At 48.9% G+C, this 16,398-nt stretch overlaps 1 protein-coding gene across 2 annotated transcripts in view; it reads left to right on the plus strand.

Moving 5' to 3' along the window:
- The first annotated feature begins 15,982 nt into the window (after positions 1–15,982).
- The window catches only part of ZNF592 (zinc finger protein 592), a 76,548-nt gene continuing 76,132 nt past the window's right edge, over positions 15,983–16,398 (plus strand). For both annotated transcript variants that reach the window (XM_077469765.1, XM_077469764.1), the window contains exon 1: positions 15,983–16,253. The gene's annotated coding sequence lies outside the window, so the exon portion shown is untranslated. The remainder of the gene's footprint in view (positions 16,254–16,398) is intronic.

The raw sequence follows: 16,398 nt of genomic DNA on the forward strand, positions 1-16,398 counted from the left end.
ATATCAGAAAGGCCAAGATCATTAATAAAGTTGTGAAGAGTCTTCTGAAGAATTTTGGGGTACACCGATCCAAGGATCAACTGAGAAAACGCTGGTCAGACCTGAAACTGAGGGAGCACGAGCAGTACCTAAGGATCAAGCGTGTTCTTAAAAAAAGTAAGTAGTTGTTGTGTGTTCATATGATTATTCTTGCTTGCATACATGCTCCATGTGCTTTGATTTCATGTTGTGCATTTTAAAATGGCCACTTTCAAGGTCATGGTTTCGTTTGTTCACAGGAAACATCGTTCTGCAGGGAAGTATTCCAGCTTAACAAAGTGGCCCCAATAATGTTCTCACCTTGTAACTCGGCCCAAAAACACAATTGTACAACACTTCCAAGCAATGTTTCATATTCCTATTTCTGCCCTCTGTGTGCTAATTAATCTTTGTTTACATTCTCATAGGGGAGAGAAGACTCGGCAAGTATGAGGACACCAGGGACCATGAGGACACCAGGGACCACACCCCTCCCAAAGAAGGGCAACTTCCAAAAGAAGAAACAGAGGAGCAGGAGCAGGAGGAGGAGGAAGAAGGAGAGATCGTGGAGGTTGGCCAAATTGTCACCACAACAGGTGAGTGTCGGAGAACACAGCTTCCGGTAAGCTCATCAATGTATATCCCCATATTTGGATTACATGGTGTGTTTGTTTGTTTTTTTTCTAGGTGATGTGGAGGAAGATTCCTGTTTTACCAGTGAAAGTGCCCAGATCTTGATCTGGGAGATAATGGGGTGCAATAGGGATTTGGAAATTGTACAACAAAACATCAATGATGTTAAAAATAAAATGAAGATCATCATTGATGTTTTGGGGAGAGCGTGAAAACGAAAAAACTAGATAGGGTTTTATTTTTGCTTTTTATCCAAAAAAATTTGTATTTTGCATAATTCCAAATTTGGAAGATGCACAGAGTGTGTAAACATGTGCTATCTCCCATCATGGGGGATCAATGTACATGTTTTGTGTAAAGTGGCTGAGATGAAGGGGTTGCAGCCCCAAAGCATGTACATTGATCCCCCATGATGGGAGTTAGCACATGTTGACACACTGTGTGCATCTTCCAAATTTGTATTTTTCAGGGGTCACACCCCATGTGATGAAGGCAATATCAGCCCAGTTTGTACATACTCATGTCTGATATTGTCTTCACTTTTCCAAGTTGAACTTTGTAAGTTCCTGTGTTCTGTATTTTACGCTTTGATACATGCCTGTTTACACAAAAAAACAACAAAAAAATAAAAAAGATTAAACTCTGTTTTGGATCCCCAAAATATCTTGGTTTGTTGTAAAAACCTTTACTAAACACACATATGAATGTGCTTGTATTAAAAAGTTGAATTCTCAACAATGTGTGGCTTCCTTTTTCATTGGGCTTAAAATGTATTTGTAGTGAAATTTGAGTTTGTGCTGAGAAGGAGTGCGATTTAATAAAGGCAACTCCACTTTGCACTCCAAGTGCAGTTTCAGGTGTACTTTTGCAGTGCACTTGTAGTGCATAGTGGATGTGCCTTTAGTAAAAAGCACCCACAGTGATGTGTAAATTTGGACAATCATGCCATTTTCCTGCCAGGGTGCTGAAAATGAGCATGATTTAGATCAGTAATGCACTACACATTAGTTAACAAAAAGAAGGTGTGTGTGTGTGTAGCAGACCCACAATATAATAAGATTATCTGAAGAAGAGACTGTCCCCTCATCTCACTCTGAACTTGGGTTTGCACTGTTGGTGAAAAAGGCACAACTTGACGAAAAATGGCAAAGTGGGAGGCCACAGTCTGCCATTCCTGTGGCGTTGAAGGACACTGTGTAGTGACACAAGAAAAAAAACGAGTAATTTTACAAATCAACATTGCATGCAGATTAGACACCCACATTTTTGGACAAAATTAGTATAACATTTTTTTAAATGAGTATTTAAAGCCTAAAGTATAAGGTCCCCTTATGAGAGTCCTAACCCCCCCATCCCCCCCATCTGATGGGCCCTTGCTAAAAAAATGAGGGGGGATGTTTAGGACAGGTAACCCTCTCCACTTGATTGAGAGCTGAATGCCTAAATAATGTGTGATACTTTGTGAAGCCCCTCCTTAGTTACACTATTGGCAGCCCACCGGACAGGTAAGAAGTGTCATAATAACAAAATGGAAGCACATGTTGACATTCTGCTATTACATAGCAAGAAAATGAATGTGGTAAAAAAAATCAAAATAGCATTTGAAAGTATTGAGGCCCTTACACTACATGCTTTGGTGAATTGTTCCATAAATGTTATCATGAAAAAGGTATTTAGAGTGTGTATTGGGTTGGGTAAAGTCATGAGATAGAAGATTGCTATCAGCTGAGGTAACAGTTGGGGAGAGGGGGGTTACTAATGAGTTTGGCACAACTCCAAAAAACACTAAAAAGGTCACTTTGCATGAATTGAAGCACACACATCACATTCGTAGAGATTTTAGGGGGTGTTTAGGGGAAAGCAATACTATGGAGCTGATAAAAGACATTGTCAAGTGACTAGACTATAGTTTTAGGGGCCAAGAAGAGCATGGTGGGGAAGTTAGTGAGGCAAATCTGCATGAGGACAAAGGGGCAGAGCATATGAATTAAAGCAGGGGTTGACAAATTTGCTTGGAATCAGCTAAAAAAGTTAGGAGCCAGGTCCGTGACGGTGATCTGGACCTGTCCCTGGCCTGACATGGAGACGAGTGAGGGGAAGATAGCCCCCAGCCCCCCACATATGAGATCACCTCTCATTGGACACACCGCTCGAGTGCTAAATGGCCGCTGTGATTGGTCATTTAGCATGATCTGTGATTGGCTGTATCCAAGGGACACGGCCAACACAGAACTTCCCCGAAGCTCGCCCATGGCGGCGTGCAGAGGGGAAGTAAACAGGAGGATGTCTAGGGACGCCCTCCCGGCAATTGGTGTCCGCGCTGTAGACATCTTTCGTCTATAGCGCGGGCACGAAGTGGTTAACAAAAGAATGTGACTATTATTTCCGACATATTCCCGCTCATTTACTGCCATTTCCCTGCTAAGGGTTCGATCAGGTCCGCCTGAAAAACTGACAGGTGAACCTGATCAGACAGCCCTTGTGAAAGGGGTCAAGCAGGGAGGATTACAAATAATATTTTTTTTTTCCTTAATTAAAATAAATTTTTTTTTTACTTTTTACAAAAAAAAAAAAAAAAAGAAAAATACAAAAAAAAATTAAAAAAAATTATATATATATATATATATATATATATATATATATATATATATAATTAAATTAATAAATAAATTAATTTAATAATATATATATAATATAATGAGAAGCCATTTACCAGCCACCACACTCACCGTTGGGCAAAAAACAGGCAGGGGAGCTTCACTCCATTAGGAATTAGCATTATTGGAATAGGGTGTAATTTCTACATCCACCACAAGATGGCGCCAGACTACCGAAAGATTTTAGAAGGCCGCAAAGCCGCGGCCTCAATTACTGGCCGGCGCGGCCCGATGGAATTGCGCGGCGGAGTTCGGGGTCCAAATGGAGACAGGATACCCCAGCAGCGTTGCCCCAGTCGCCAGGACACGAAATCTAGGCGCAAATGCGACCTGGCGACCGGGGTTTGTCGAGCCCTGAATTAAAGCATATTGCAATGATGGTAATTAGGGAATGAGGAAAGAAATGCAAGACATTAGCAATCATGAAATACATAGAATGTGATGTTTAAGGTTAAAACTTAGCATAATATAGTCCTTCAGCAGGAGCTGAATGATGGCAGAACAGGTCTCTGGAATAATGATCCCCAGAGCCTGGGGGGAGATGCCTGTAGAGAACTTGAGGTCCTGAAGGCTTCTCCCTGTCGCCAAGTAGCGCAACGTGGCGATGAGCCTCTGCTCCGGAGTGATGGCTTGCTGAATGCAGGTATCCTGCCTGGTGATATAAGGTGACAGCAAAGCCAGCAGACAGTGAAAAACGGGGTCCGTCATCCTGAGAATAATCCAGAAATGATCAGGATTATTCTCGCGGATCTCACGGAGCAAAGGCATGTGGGAGAACTGGTGACGCTGGCGCAACCAATTCTTGGTCGTCCAAACATGTTTCATCTACGTACTCATCGTACAGTTTGTGCTGTGCAGGGGTTCTTACTTTGACTTTGACACAAGCCCTTTGGCTTATGTCAAAGTAAAAGTAAGAACCCCTGCACAGCACAAACTGTACGATGAGTACGTAGACGAAACATGTTATGAAAACGGTCGGCTGGTCAGAATGGACACCAGAAAGCAACGCTAAACAGCAAGGCCTGAAAGGACGACCTGAATAGCAGAAGCAAGCAGACAATAAAAAATGCCTTTCAAAGTGTACTATACCAAGATAGAGTCCACAATGAGAAGCAAATACTTAATGACTGCATGCACTGATTATCAGATACGCAAAGACAAGCAGAAACTGAAGAGCAGTAGCGATCTGAATCACTAATCTGAAAAGCGCGAATCGTCTTTCACCAAACTTCTACTAAAACACGAGATCAGCAGAAGGAGCCCAAAGGGTGCTGGACGTGGAGCTGAACTTCCTTTTTCTAGTCCCGCCGTACACGGCTTATGTCACCGTGTTCTTGGCCACCTGCGAAATCAGACAACTTGGCCCGACCGTGTGTATGCAACAGTTTCGGACACAATCCGACAGGCAAAATCCGACAGATTTGGTTGGCAAAATCTCCGACCGTGTGTACGTGGGCTTAGAACAGTTAGAATGGGTGTAGTAGATGTAGGGTGAGGCCAGGTTACAGAAAGACCTGAATAAGAAAAAGCAGGAAGCTCAATGGGCATGGGCTGGACTGGCATAGCTGATGCAGGGTATATAAATAACTTGATAAAATCGTCACTAAGGCTCCAGCTGTGAGTAGTAGCTGAGGTAGAAATCAAAAAAAGATTAAACCATAAACAGCTCAAAAATGATGGCCATCACCTCAATTAGAGGTGTGTTCCTCTGAATTAAACGGCAGCATATAGAAAAAGAAAGAGGGATTTCCAAGAAATTCTTCAACGAGAAACAACCAACATTAGTCACAATTTATTCAAAAATGCCACATAGACACTAGAATTAATAAAAGTTATATCTTAATAACCTCCACCACATTCAATTAAAAAAGTTGACAACGTTGTCAGAGAACACCAGTAGCCACCACATACCACACATATTATTATAATGGAACCCTAATTCCACATTTTAAGGAGCTACATCTGTGAAAAATTAGATCATGAACCAAGATAGATGGAACCTAAAGTTCTTTATAATGCTCCACACGCAAGAATATTGGCTTCACAGATAGCTTCAACGAGGAACAAGATAACAGTCCGTATGGAAAATATTCCTGAGATGGAGGGGGAAAGGAAGAGAAACCCAGATGATTCCAGAATATGAACAGGGATTTACCCAGTAGTTGGGAAGCAGGTTGCTCTTCTGGTAACTCGTTAGGAGTTTTCCCACAATCCGGTCGACCGATCATTCAGTTACTGTATAGGGGGATTAGTTCCCACAGAGGGGAGAGAGTTGTTCCACGTGTGTAGCTGGCATCCTGCACCATAAATGCAAGCACCCGGGGATCTCTTCCGCATTCCAAAAGGTGCTTCCGGGGGAATTTAGTGGTGTCTGTTACCGGCAGTCTGTGCCCTCCAAGCAAAGAGCGTGATGGTGTCACACTGACACGTTTCACTCATGGCACAAGTTTCCTCAGAGCAATCTCTGAGGAAACTCATGTCACAAGTGAAACACATCAGAATGACGCCATCACGCTCTTTGCTTGGAGGGCACAGGCTGCCAGCATAGCTCTGAGGAAGAGTGTGTGCGCCCCCAAAATGCACTAGTTATACCCTGTGTTCTGTGCATTTCCATGCACTGTGTTTATGGCCTTTTGTCAGTTGCATTTTGTAAAGTACCCACTTTTATACAAAAATGTCTTATTAAATTACCTTATTTTTCCCTCCATAAGACAGTGCGTCCATAAGACGTGCTGACCATAAGACGCATCTAGGTTTTAGAGGTTGAAGACAAGTAAAAAAAAATAATCTGAACCAAATGGTGTACTAAAATATTTTCCAGTGCCCATGAAATGTAGAGTGACCATTACCATAGGAAAATGCAGAGCGACCAATGCCATAGAAAAATGCAGAGTGACCATTGCCTTACCTGATGTTATCCCAGTGGCCTGCCTATTCCTCCTGTCCTTGGTCCGCCCTCCTCCTCCTCCCTGGCCATCATTCCTGGGAGCCGACTCATGCCTTCGCCTCTTCCTCTGGCCGCTCCCGTCAGTGTCCCCGGCCCTGCATTCTCTCTGCCTCTATGGTGCCGGGCTCTCCGAGGGACAGCTTCTCCCTCCTCCATCATGCCCATAGTGGCCTGTTTTCTGTTTCGCCCGGCGCCCACTGGGCGGTTTGGAAATCTGTCCCCGCTCTCCTGCCTCTCTTTCGGTGGTGGAGGAAGGAGGCGATGCGAGCGGTGGCAGAGGGCGGTGCCAGCGCCAGCGGCGCCTGTCTAATATTCGCACCGTAAGACACAGGAACATTTTCCCCCATATTTCTGGGGGAAAAAGGTGCGTCTTATGGTCCCAAAAATACGGTATCTCTGGTAATGCACTAGGTGTGCACGCCTTCCATTTCTGTTTTTCTTGTAAATAAGCAAGCCTGTGTAGAGTCCATCTTGACAGAAATTTTTTTTGTTAAAGGCTTGTGATAATGTCACGTCACAAACACAGGTGGTCAGACACTATAGCTAAATACTGTGTGCTTCACCTATAACAGCCCCCTTTCCCTTGAGGTAAGCAGGCCTACTGGTACTTGGTTGCCCCCAGGACTTATACACAATGCTATAGTGTCCGGCCACAACACCAGGGCAGATACAAACACAGCAAACAAACAGACCACTTGCAATTAGCAGACAGATAGCGTGGTTCTATGACAATCCAGGTAAAAGACAGGCTGAGTTCAGGGAATAGTCCAAAATCCGATCCAGGTCATACACAGGGAGATCCAAACTAGTGAAGCAGGGCAGGCAGACAGGGAGCTCAATCAGGAACAATAGGTACAGTATCATTCACTATAACAAGCAAAGGACAGAGCGTTTTACTTGGTTATAACAGGTGACTGACCACATCAATCACCCAGCAGGTGGACACAAACATGGAGAATGCAACAGCCAAAACCCAGATGCTGAATTCTGGAGCTCACAATGAAGGTTAGAAGGAGGAAGAAAAACACAGTAAAAATCAGTTTAATGAAAAATGGATTACACGGCCATTAAGCGGTGGAGGTGTATGGATGAATTAATTTTGTACAATACAGATAAGGATATTATTTAGTGTCACTTTAACCACTTAAGCCCCGGACCAGAGCGTTTTTTGCGATTCGCCACTGCGTCACTTTGACCATTGTGCGGTCGTGCGACATGGCTCCCAAACAAAATTGACGTCTTTTTTTCCCCACAAATAGAGCTGTCTTTTGGTGGTATTTGATAACCATTGCAGTTTTTATTTTTTGCACTATAAAAACAAAAATATAGCAACAATTTTGCAAAAAAACTAAACAAAAACACATTTTTTACTTTTTGCTATAATAAATAGCCTCAAAAAATATATTTAAAAAAAACATTTTTTTCCCTCAGTTTAGGCCTATACGCATTCTTCTACATTTTTGGTAAAAAAAAAAAAATATATATAAAAATCGCAATATGCATTCATTGATCGGTTTGTGCAGAAATGAAAGCACCTACAAAATAGGAGATAGTTTTATGGCATTTTTATTAAAGCGGGATTCCGCTGCTGAATCTTTTTTTTTTCCTGTGTCTTTGTTATGCGTTTACTAATGTGTTTTTGTACTCACTACTTGTGGCTTTTTACTCCCCGGGCTTGCCGATTTCATGCGGAAGAAACAGTTTTAAAACTTCATGCCGGCTGTTTCCATATTGCTTGTGGGCATTTGAAGCCCAAAGGGATATCCTTCCGGGATGCGGTGATGCTGTGCTCCCAGCATTCACCTCTCAATCCCGCGCATGTTCATTGATAGCAGCGAGCAGCGCCGTAAAATGGTGCCTTCTGAGACGCCCTCATCACATGACCGGCGTCATGTGACGCCAAAATCACATGAGATTTCGGCAGGACAGCGTTCCCCACTGATTCATGGGAACAATGTGAGAAACCTCCCAGGGCACTTTGCGGAGTCGGGGAAAGGCGATAACCACGCCTACTCCCACTAGTAATGGCGGTGATCAGCAATTTTTATTGTGACTGCGACATTATGGCGGACAGATCAGACACTTTTGGTGCGATTTTGGGACCATTCACAGCGGTCAGTGCAATTAATAATGCATTGATTACTGTGTACATGTGACTGGCAGTGAAGGAGCTAACCACTAGGTGGTTTTGTAGGCGTTAAGTCCTAAGGAGTGACTAACTATGGGGGAGGGGCTATGTGTGACACAACACTGATCACTGCTCAGTTCCCTTCAGCCTCAGGGGAGCCAACGCTTCCGCCAGGACTTTTGTAAATATCATGGGGGAGGATAATAGGCCGAAAAGCAGGGCCCTGAACTGGAAGTGTCGGGTCTGCCTTCCCCACTGAATTGCTATTCTCAAACATTTTTGAGAGACCTAGTGAACGGGGACATGCAGGTAGGCATCCCTCAGATCAAGGGAGGCCATGAAACAACCTGGTGGAAGGATTGACCTTACTGTAAAAATTGTTTCCATCTGGAATTTTTTATATGTTACCCATTCGTATAGTAACCTTAAATTCAAAATCAACCAGAATTTGTCCGACAGTTTTCATAAAACAAACACATGCGAGTAGAAACCGTGGTTTACTTCCTGTGTTGGCACTGGAACTAGAACCCTCTGGTCTCCCAAGTCGCCAATTTGCGAGAGCAAGGCCTTCGCCTTCTGAGGATCTGGTCACACACATCCTCGTAGGCGGAGTGTGCTTGAATTGTATTTGATATCCCTCCCTGATTATCCTCAGGATAAAAGCATTTGGGGTAATCCTTTCCCATTGTGGGAGGAACTGCCCCAGTCTTCCCCCCACGGGAACCAAGTCACTGGGACTGAGTGGTTTTCTTAGAAGAGGAAAACAGATTGCCTTTTTGTTTTCCCCCCCGTCCACTGTTTCTTATGCCGCGTACACACGTAGCGGACTATCCGACGGACTTAGTCTGGCGGACTTCCCGCCAGACTGTCCGTCGGACTTTCCGAACGCGCTACTTGCCCACACACGGCACTTTTTCAGCAGACTAATACGGCGTACTAAGTCCGCCGTACTATCCACCCTACTTTTGAAATGAACGGACTCGCCCACACACGTGGAGGAAAGTTCGCTCATTTCGAGCGCGTCTCTAGGTAGGCAGGGCCCGCGAAGGAGACGTCGCTGGCCCCGCCACCTGTTATGGAGTTAAAGGGGAACCCCAACGCCGGAAAAAAAAACCGGCGTGGGGTCCCCCCCAGGTCCACATCAGACCCTTGTCCGAGCCGCGGCCCCCCCACCCAAAGAGCACCTTGTCCCCATGTTGATGAGGACAAGGGCCTCTTCCCGACAACCCTGGCCGTTGGTTGTCGGGGTCTGCAGGCGGGGGCTTATCGAAATCCGGGAGCCCCCTTTAATAAGGGGGCCCCCGGATACCGGCCCCCCCACCCTATGTGAATGAGTATGAGGTACAACGTACCCCTACCCATTCACCTGTAAAATAAAGTACCAAAAAAAACACAACACACAAGATAAAATAGTTTATTGCACAGCTCCGGGGGTGTTCCGTCTTCGGGGGTCTTCTCGCCGGACTCCTCCGCTATTTTCTTCTAGCTCTTTTGCTAGCGGAGGAGCCCGGCTTTCTTCCTCGCCGCGGCCTCTTCTTCCGACTTCGGGGGTCTTGTCCCCCTCTTCGGTTCTACTGCCGGGCCACCGCGCCTTCTTATAGCTCTTTTACAGGCAGTGGCCCGGTCTTCTGTCGCCGCCGCCTTCCGTTCTTCTTCTTCTCCTGGAGATGTTGACTCGACGTTCTCTCTGGCCGCAATGCCAGGGACGCGCTGTGCGGCGACTTATATAGGGACAAGGAGCGGGATCATCGGTTGATGTCACATGGATTGATGTCACATGGCGACAGTCCCAGCATCCTCCGGGACTGTGACATTGTAAGGGGGCGGGGTCACATGGGTTGATGTCACATGGTGACATCAACCGATGACCCCGCCCCTTGTCCCTATATAAGTCGCCGCGCAGCGCGTCCCTGACATTGCGACCGGAGAGAACGTCGAGTCAACATCTCCAGGAGAAGAAGAACGGAAGGCGGTGGCGGCGGCGACAGTTAACCCCCCTAGCGGTAATCCCGAGTCTGGCTTGGGTTAGGACTTTACTGATAGTAGCGGTAACCCCGAGCCAGACTCGGGATCACATCGCTGGATGCAGGGGAGGACACAGTGAGAGTTACTTACCTTGTCCCCTGGATCCAGCGATGTCCTCCACGCTGTGTGATCGAGTTGTCCTCCGCTCGATTCACACAGTGCCGAATGCCGCCGAGCTCCGTTCCCTGCGGCGTTACGGCGCACGAGAGCGGAGAGCGGCGGCAAATTCAAAAAAGTAAAAGTACACAAAACACACACAGCACTGTAATCTTACAGATTACAGTACTGTATTACAAAAATACACACCCCCTTTGTCCCTAGTGGTCTGTGCAGTGCCCTGCATGCACTTTTATATTATAAATACTGTTTTTTCTGCCTGGAATTTGGAGATTGTCCATAGCAACCAAAAACTGTCCCTTTTTCAGTGTTTTAGGATTTGATTACATTATTGAATATTTTTTATTATTCTTTATTATATTATAAACTTTATCATACCCGGGATGTCGGCTAGACTCTGGTTTGAACATATTTAAAGCGGGATTCCACCCTAAAGTGGAACCTCCGCTGATCGGAACCCCCCCCCCCCCCCCCCCTCCGGTGTCACAATTGACACCTTTCAGGGGGGAGGGGGGTGGAGATACCTGTCAAAGACAGGTATTTTCATCCACTTCCGGGCATAGACTCCCACGGGAGTCTACACCATTTCCTGCCCTGCCGCGCTGTCTGCTGGGACACACACGGGTCCCAGTGACAGCGCGGAGATTTCCTATTGCGCAGCGCGGCTCGCGCATGCGCAGTAGGGAACCGGGAAGTGAAGCCGATTCGCTTCACTTCCTGATTCCCTCACCTAGAATGGCGGCGGCAGCAGCCGAGGCCCGAGCGGTCGATCGCCTGAAGCTCAAACAAGTTCCGGACCCTTTTTTGTCGCGCGAATTGGGCTGATTTGGGCGTTTTCAGCGCGACAACGAGCGTTTCTACGGGCGTTTTGACGCTGTATCTGCTCAAGAAAAAATAAGCAGATGAAAAATATTTTTCCTATTGGCTGAAAAAAAAACGCCGAAGTTAAAAAACGCTCGTTGTCGCGCGTTGTAGTGTGACAAAACGCTCGTTGTCGCATGACAAAACGCCGGTAAAAACGTTCAAACGCGCTACGCTCAGGTGTGAATGCAGCCCAAGAGAGTTTTTCCTAAGAATTACAGGACTACAATATAAGACGCCAAATTTCCATGCAAAATAATTGTACCGCTTTCAGCACCTAAAACCAGACTGAATCATACTAGTGATGCACCGAAATTTCGGCCGCCGAAACATATCGGCCGAAAATGCCCTTTTCGGCAATTTGCCGAAAGAGAAAAACGGCCGATAATGGAGCCGAAAATGGGGCGTGGCCTGGGTGGGGGGGCGGGGCTCCGTCCCCAGCTCCGCCCCCCTCCCCTGGTGACGCCCATCATGGCTCTCCTGCGCTACCTCCGCCGCCTTTTTGATAACAGCGCCGGGAACATCACAGCTTTCATTTCAATTGCTGTGTGTTCCCGGCCGTGCGCCGTCACACGCAGCCCCTCCCCCTTGTCCGGGCACTTAGATAGACAGATCATCCGCAGGATTGGACGGATGATCTGTCTATCAAAGTGACAAGGGGGAGGGGCTGCGTGTGACGGCGCACGGCCGGGAACACACAGCAATTGAAATGAAAGCTGTGATGTTCCCGGCGCTGTTATCAAAAAGGCGGGGAGGTGGCTCTCCTGCGCTATGATGGGCCTCTGTCTCTGACCATCTCCTGTACCACGTCCCCAGTCTCTGACCATCTCCTGTACCCCGTCCCCAGTCTCTGACCATCTCCTGTACCGTGTCCCCAGTCTGACCATCTCCTGTACCGTGTCCCCAGTCTGACCATCTCCTGTACCGTGTCCCCAGTCTGACCATCTCCTGTACCGTGTCCCCAGTCTCTGACCATCTCCTGTACCGTGTCCCCAGTCTCTGACCATCTCCTGTACCGTGTCCCCAGTCTCTGACCATCTCCTGTACCGTGTCCCCAGTCTCTGACCATCTCCTGTACCGTGTCCCCAGTCTCTGACCATCTCCTGTACCGTGTCCCCAGTCTCTGACCATCTCCTGTACCGTGTCCCCAGTCTCTGACCATCTCCTGTACCGTGTCCCCAGTCTCTGACCATCTCCTGTACCGTGTCCCCAGTCTCTGACCATCTCCTGTACCGTGTCCCCAGTCTCTGACCATCTCCTGTACCGTGTCCCCAGTCTCTGACCATCTCCTGTACCGTGTCCCCAGTCTCTGACCATCTCCTGTACCGTGTCCCCAGTCTCTGACCATCTCCTGTACCGTGTCCCCAGTCTCTGACCATCTCCTGTACCGTGTCCCCAGTCTCTGACCATCTCCTGTACCGTGTCCCCAGTCTCTGACCATCTCCTGTACCGTGTCCCCAGTCTGACCATCTCCTGTACCGTGTCCCCAGTCTCTGACCATCTCCTGAACCGTGTCCCCAGTCTCTGACCACCTCCTGTACCATGCATGCAGTCTCTGACCACCTCCTGTACCATGTCCCCAGTCTCTGACCACCTCCTGTACCATGTCCCCAGTCTCTGACCACCTCCTGTACCATGTCCCCAGTCTCTGACCATCTCCTGTACCATGTCCCCAGTCTCTGACCACCTCCTGTACCATGTCCCCAGTCTCTGACCACCTCCTGTACCATGTCCCCAGTCTCTGACCACCTCCTGTACCATGTCCCCAGTCTCTGACCACCTCCTGTATAAAAATATTCGGTGCATCCCTAAATCATACCGCCAGGGAGGTTAACCTACCAGCATGTATTTGGAGTGTGGGAGGAAACCCACGCAGGCACTGGGAGAGTATGCAAACTCCAGGCAGGTAGCGTCATGGTTGGGATTCGAATTGGGGACTCTAGTGCTGCTGGGTGGAAGTGCTAACCACTTAGCCACTATTTACTAATGTGTAAATGATGGTGGTACTGGTTTACTAAAGGGTGATGGTGCTCCTGGGTTAGTAAAGGGTGACGTGATGGTGGTACTGGTTTTCTAATGTGTGAAGTGATGGTGGCCCTGGTTTTCTAAAGGGTGATGTGATAGTTGTACTGGTTTACTAAAGGGTAGAGTGATGGTGGTGCTGGTTTACCAAAGGTGAGGCGATGGTGGTGGTGGTGCTGGTTTGGTAAAGGTGAGGCGATGGTGGTGGGGGTGCTGGTTTGGTAAAGGTGAGGCGATGGTGGTGGTGGTGCTGGTTTGGTAAAGGTGAGGCGATGGTGGTGGTGGTGCTGGTTTGGTAAAGGTGAGGCGATGGTGGTGGTGGTGCTGGTTTGGTAAAGGTGAGGCGATGGTGGTGGTGGTGGTGCTGGTTTGGTAAAGGTAAGGCGATGGTGGTGGTGGTGGTGGTGCTGGTTTGGTAAAGGTGAGGCGATGGTGGTGGTGGTGGTGCTGGTTTGGTAAAGGTGAGGCGATGGTGGTGGTGGTGGTGCTGGTTTGGTAAAGGTGAGGCGATGGTGGTGGTGGTGGTGCTGGTTTGGTAAAGGTGAGGCGATGGTGGTGGTGGTGGTGCTGGTTTGGTAAAGGTGAGGCGATGGTGGTGGTGGTGGTGCTGGTTTGGTAAAGGTGAGGCGATGGTGGTGGTGGTGCTGGTTTGGTAAAGGTGAGGCGATGGTGGTAGTGGTGCTGGTTTGGTAAAGGTGAGGCGATGGTGGTGGTGGTGGTGCTGGTTTGGTAAAGGTGAGGCGATGGTGGTGCTGGTTTGGTAAAGGTGAGGCGATGGTGGTGGTGGTGCTGGTTTGGTAAAGGTGAGGCGATGGTGGTGGTGGTGCTAGTTTGGTAAAGGTGAGGCGATGGTGGTGGTGGTGGTGCTGGTTTGGTAAAGGTGAGGCGATGGTGGTGCTGGTTTGGTAAAGGTGAGGCGATGGTGGTGCTGGTTTGGTAAAGGTGAGGCGATGGTGGTGCTGGTTTGGTAAAGGTGAGGCGATGGTGGTGCTGGTTTGGTAAAGGTGAGGTGATGGTGGTGCTGGTTTGGTAAAGGTGAGGCGATGGTGGTGCTGGTTTGGTAAAGGTGAGGCGATGGTGGTGATGGTTTGGTAAAGGTGAGGCGATGGTGGTGGTGGTGCTGGTTTGGTAAAGGTGAGGCGATGGTGGTGGTGCTGGTTTGGTAAAGGTGAGGCGGTGGTGGTGCTGGTTTGGTAAAGGTGAGGCGATGGTGGTGGTGGTGCTGGTTTGGTAAAGGTGAGGCGATAGTGGTGGTGGTGCTGGTTTGGTAAAGGTGAGGCGATGGTGGTGGTGGTGGTGGTGCTGGTTTGGTAAAGGTGAGGCGATGGTGGTGGTGGTGGTGGTGCTGGTTTGGTAAAGGTGAGGCGATGGTGGTGGTGGTGCTGGTTTGGTAAAGGTGAGGCGATGGTGGTGCTGGTTTGGTAAAGGTGAGGCGATGGTGGTGGTGGTGCTGGTTTGGTAAAGGTGAGGCGATGGTGGTGGTGGTGGTGCTGGTTTGGTAAAGGTGAGGCGATGGTGGTGCTGGTTTGGTAAAGGTGAGGCGATGGTGGTGCTGGTTTGGTAAAGGTGAGGCGATGGTGGTGGTGGTGCTGGTTTGGTAAAGGTGAGGCGATGGTGGTGGTGCTGGTTTGGTAAAGGGGAGGCGATGGTGGTGGTGCTGGTTTGGTAAAGGTGAGGCAATGGTGCTGGTTTGGTAAAGGGGAGGCGATGGTGGTGGTGCTGGTTTGGTAAAGGTGAGGCGATAGTGGTGGTGGTGCTGGTTTGGTAAAGGTGAGGCGATGGTGGTGCTGGTTTGGTAAAGGTGAGGCGATGGTGGTGGTGGTGCTGGTTTGGTAAAGGTGAGGCGATGGTGGTGGTGGTGCTGGTTTGGTAAAGGTGAGGCGATGGTGGTGGTGGTGGTGCTGGTTTGGTAAAGGTGAGGCGATGGTGGTGCTGGTTTGGTAAAGGTGAGGCGATGGTGGTGCTGGTTTGGTAAAGGTGAGGCGATGGTGGTGGTGGTGCTGGTTTGGTAAAGGTGAGGCGATGGTGGTGGTGCTGGTTTGGTAAAGGGGAGGCGATGGTGCTGGTTTGGTAAAGGTGAGGCAATGGTGCTGGTTTGGTAAAGGGGAGGCGATGGTGGTGGTGCTGGTTTGGTAAAGGTGAGGCGATGGTGCTGGTTTGGTAAAGGGGAGGCGATGGTGGTGGTGCTGGTTTGGTAAAGGTGAGGCGATGGTGGTGGTGCTGGTTTGGTAAAGGGGAGGCGATGGTGGTGGTGCTGGTTTGGTAAAGGGGAGGCGATGGTGGTGGTGCTGGTTTGGTAAAGGGGAGGCGATGGTGGTGGTGCTGGTTTGGTAAAGGGGAGGCGATGGTGGTGGTGCTGGTTTGGTAAAGGTGAGGCGGTGGTGGTGCTGGTTTGGTAAAGGTGAGGACTGAGGAGACAGTGGTCACATAAACCTCCCCCTGCCATGACAAGGACATTGATATAATGAATCCCTCCCCGTGGTATTGGCTCTGTATATCCCCTCAGTCTCTCTCACAGTTGACTTCCCTCCTCCACCCCGGAGATGTGTGTCCCCTCCGTGGCCTCTCCTGGCCGGCTCCCCCGTTCTCCTCCATAGCGCAGGCTCGGTCCCTCCCGCTTCCCGCCGTGCTCGGAGCAGTGCCGTGCCAGGTCCAGGCGGAGCCTGTGTCAGGCCTCGTCCCCCTCCTCCAGTGATCAGACCCCTCCTCTTCCCCAGGCCCAGTCTCTGTCCGCCATGTTAGTATCTCCCGGTCCCGGCCTACTAATCAGGCCGATTCCCGGTGCCGTGTGCGGTGTGTGGGCTCGGTGCCCGGACGTGTGAGCGGTGCAGTCCGGACAGGACGGGTGAGTAGAAGCCGCGCTCATCCTGGGGCCGGTATATGGGGAGGAGACGGGCAGCACGGTGCAGACTCCCCGCATAGAGATGGATGTTCCCCGGGCTCAGCATTGTACACTACACCGTGTACCGAGCATGTGTGCCCGGACTGAG

The sequence above is a fragment of the Lithobates pipiens genome, unplaced genomic scaffold (genome assembly GCF_037356315.1).
Source record: "Lithobates pipiens isolate NorthernLeopardFrog02 unplaced genomic scaffold, aLitPip1_a1.2 Scaffold_8, whole genome shotgun sequence".
NCBI lineage: Eukaryota > Metazoa > Chordata > Amphibia > Anura > Ranidae > Lithobates > Lithobates pipiens.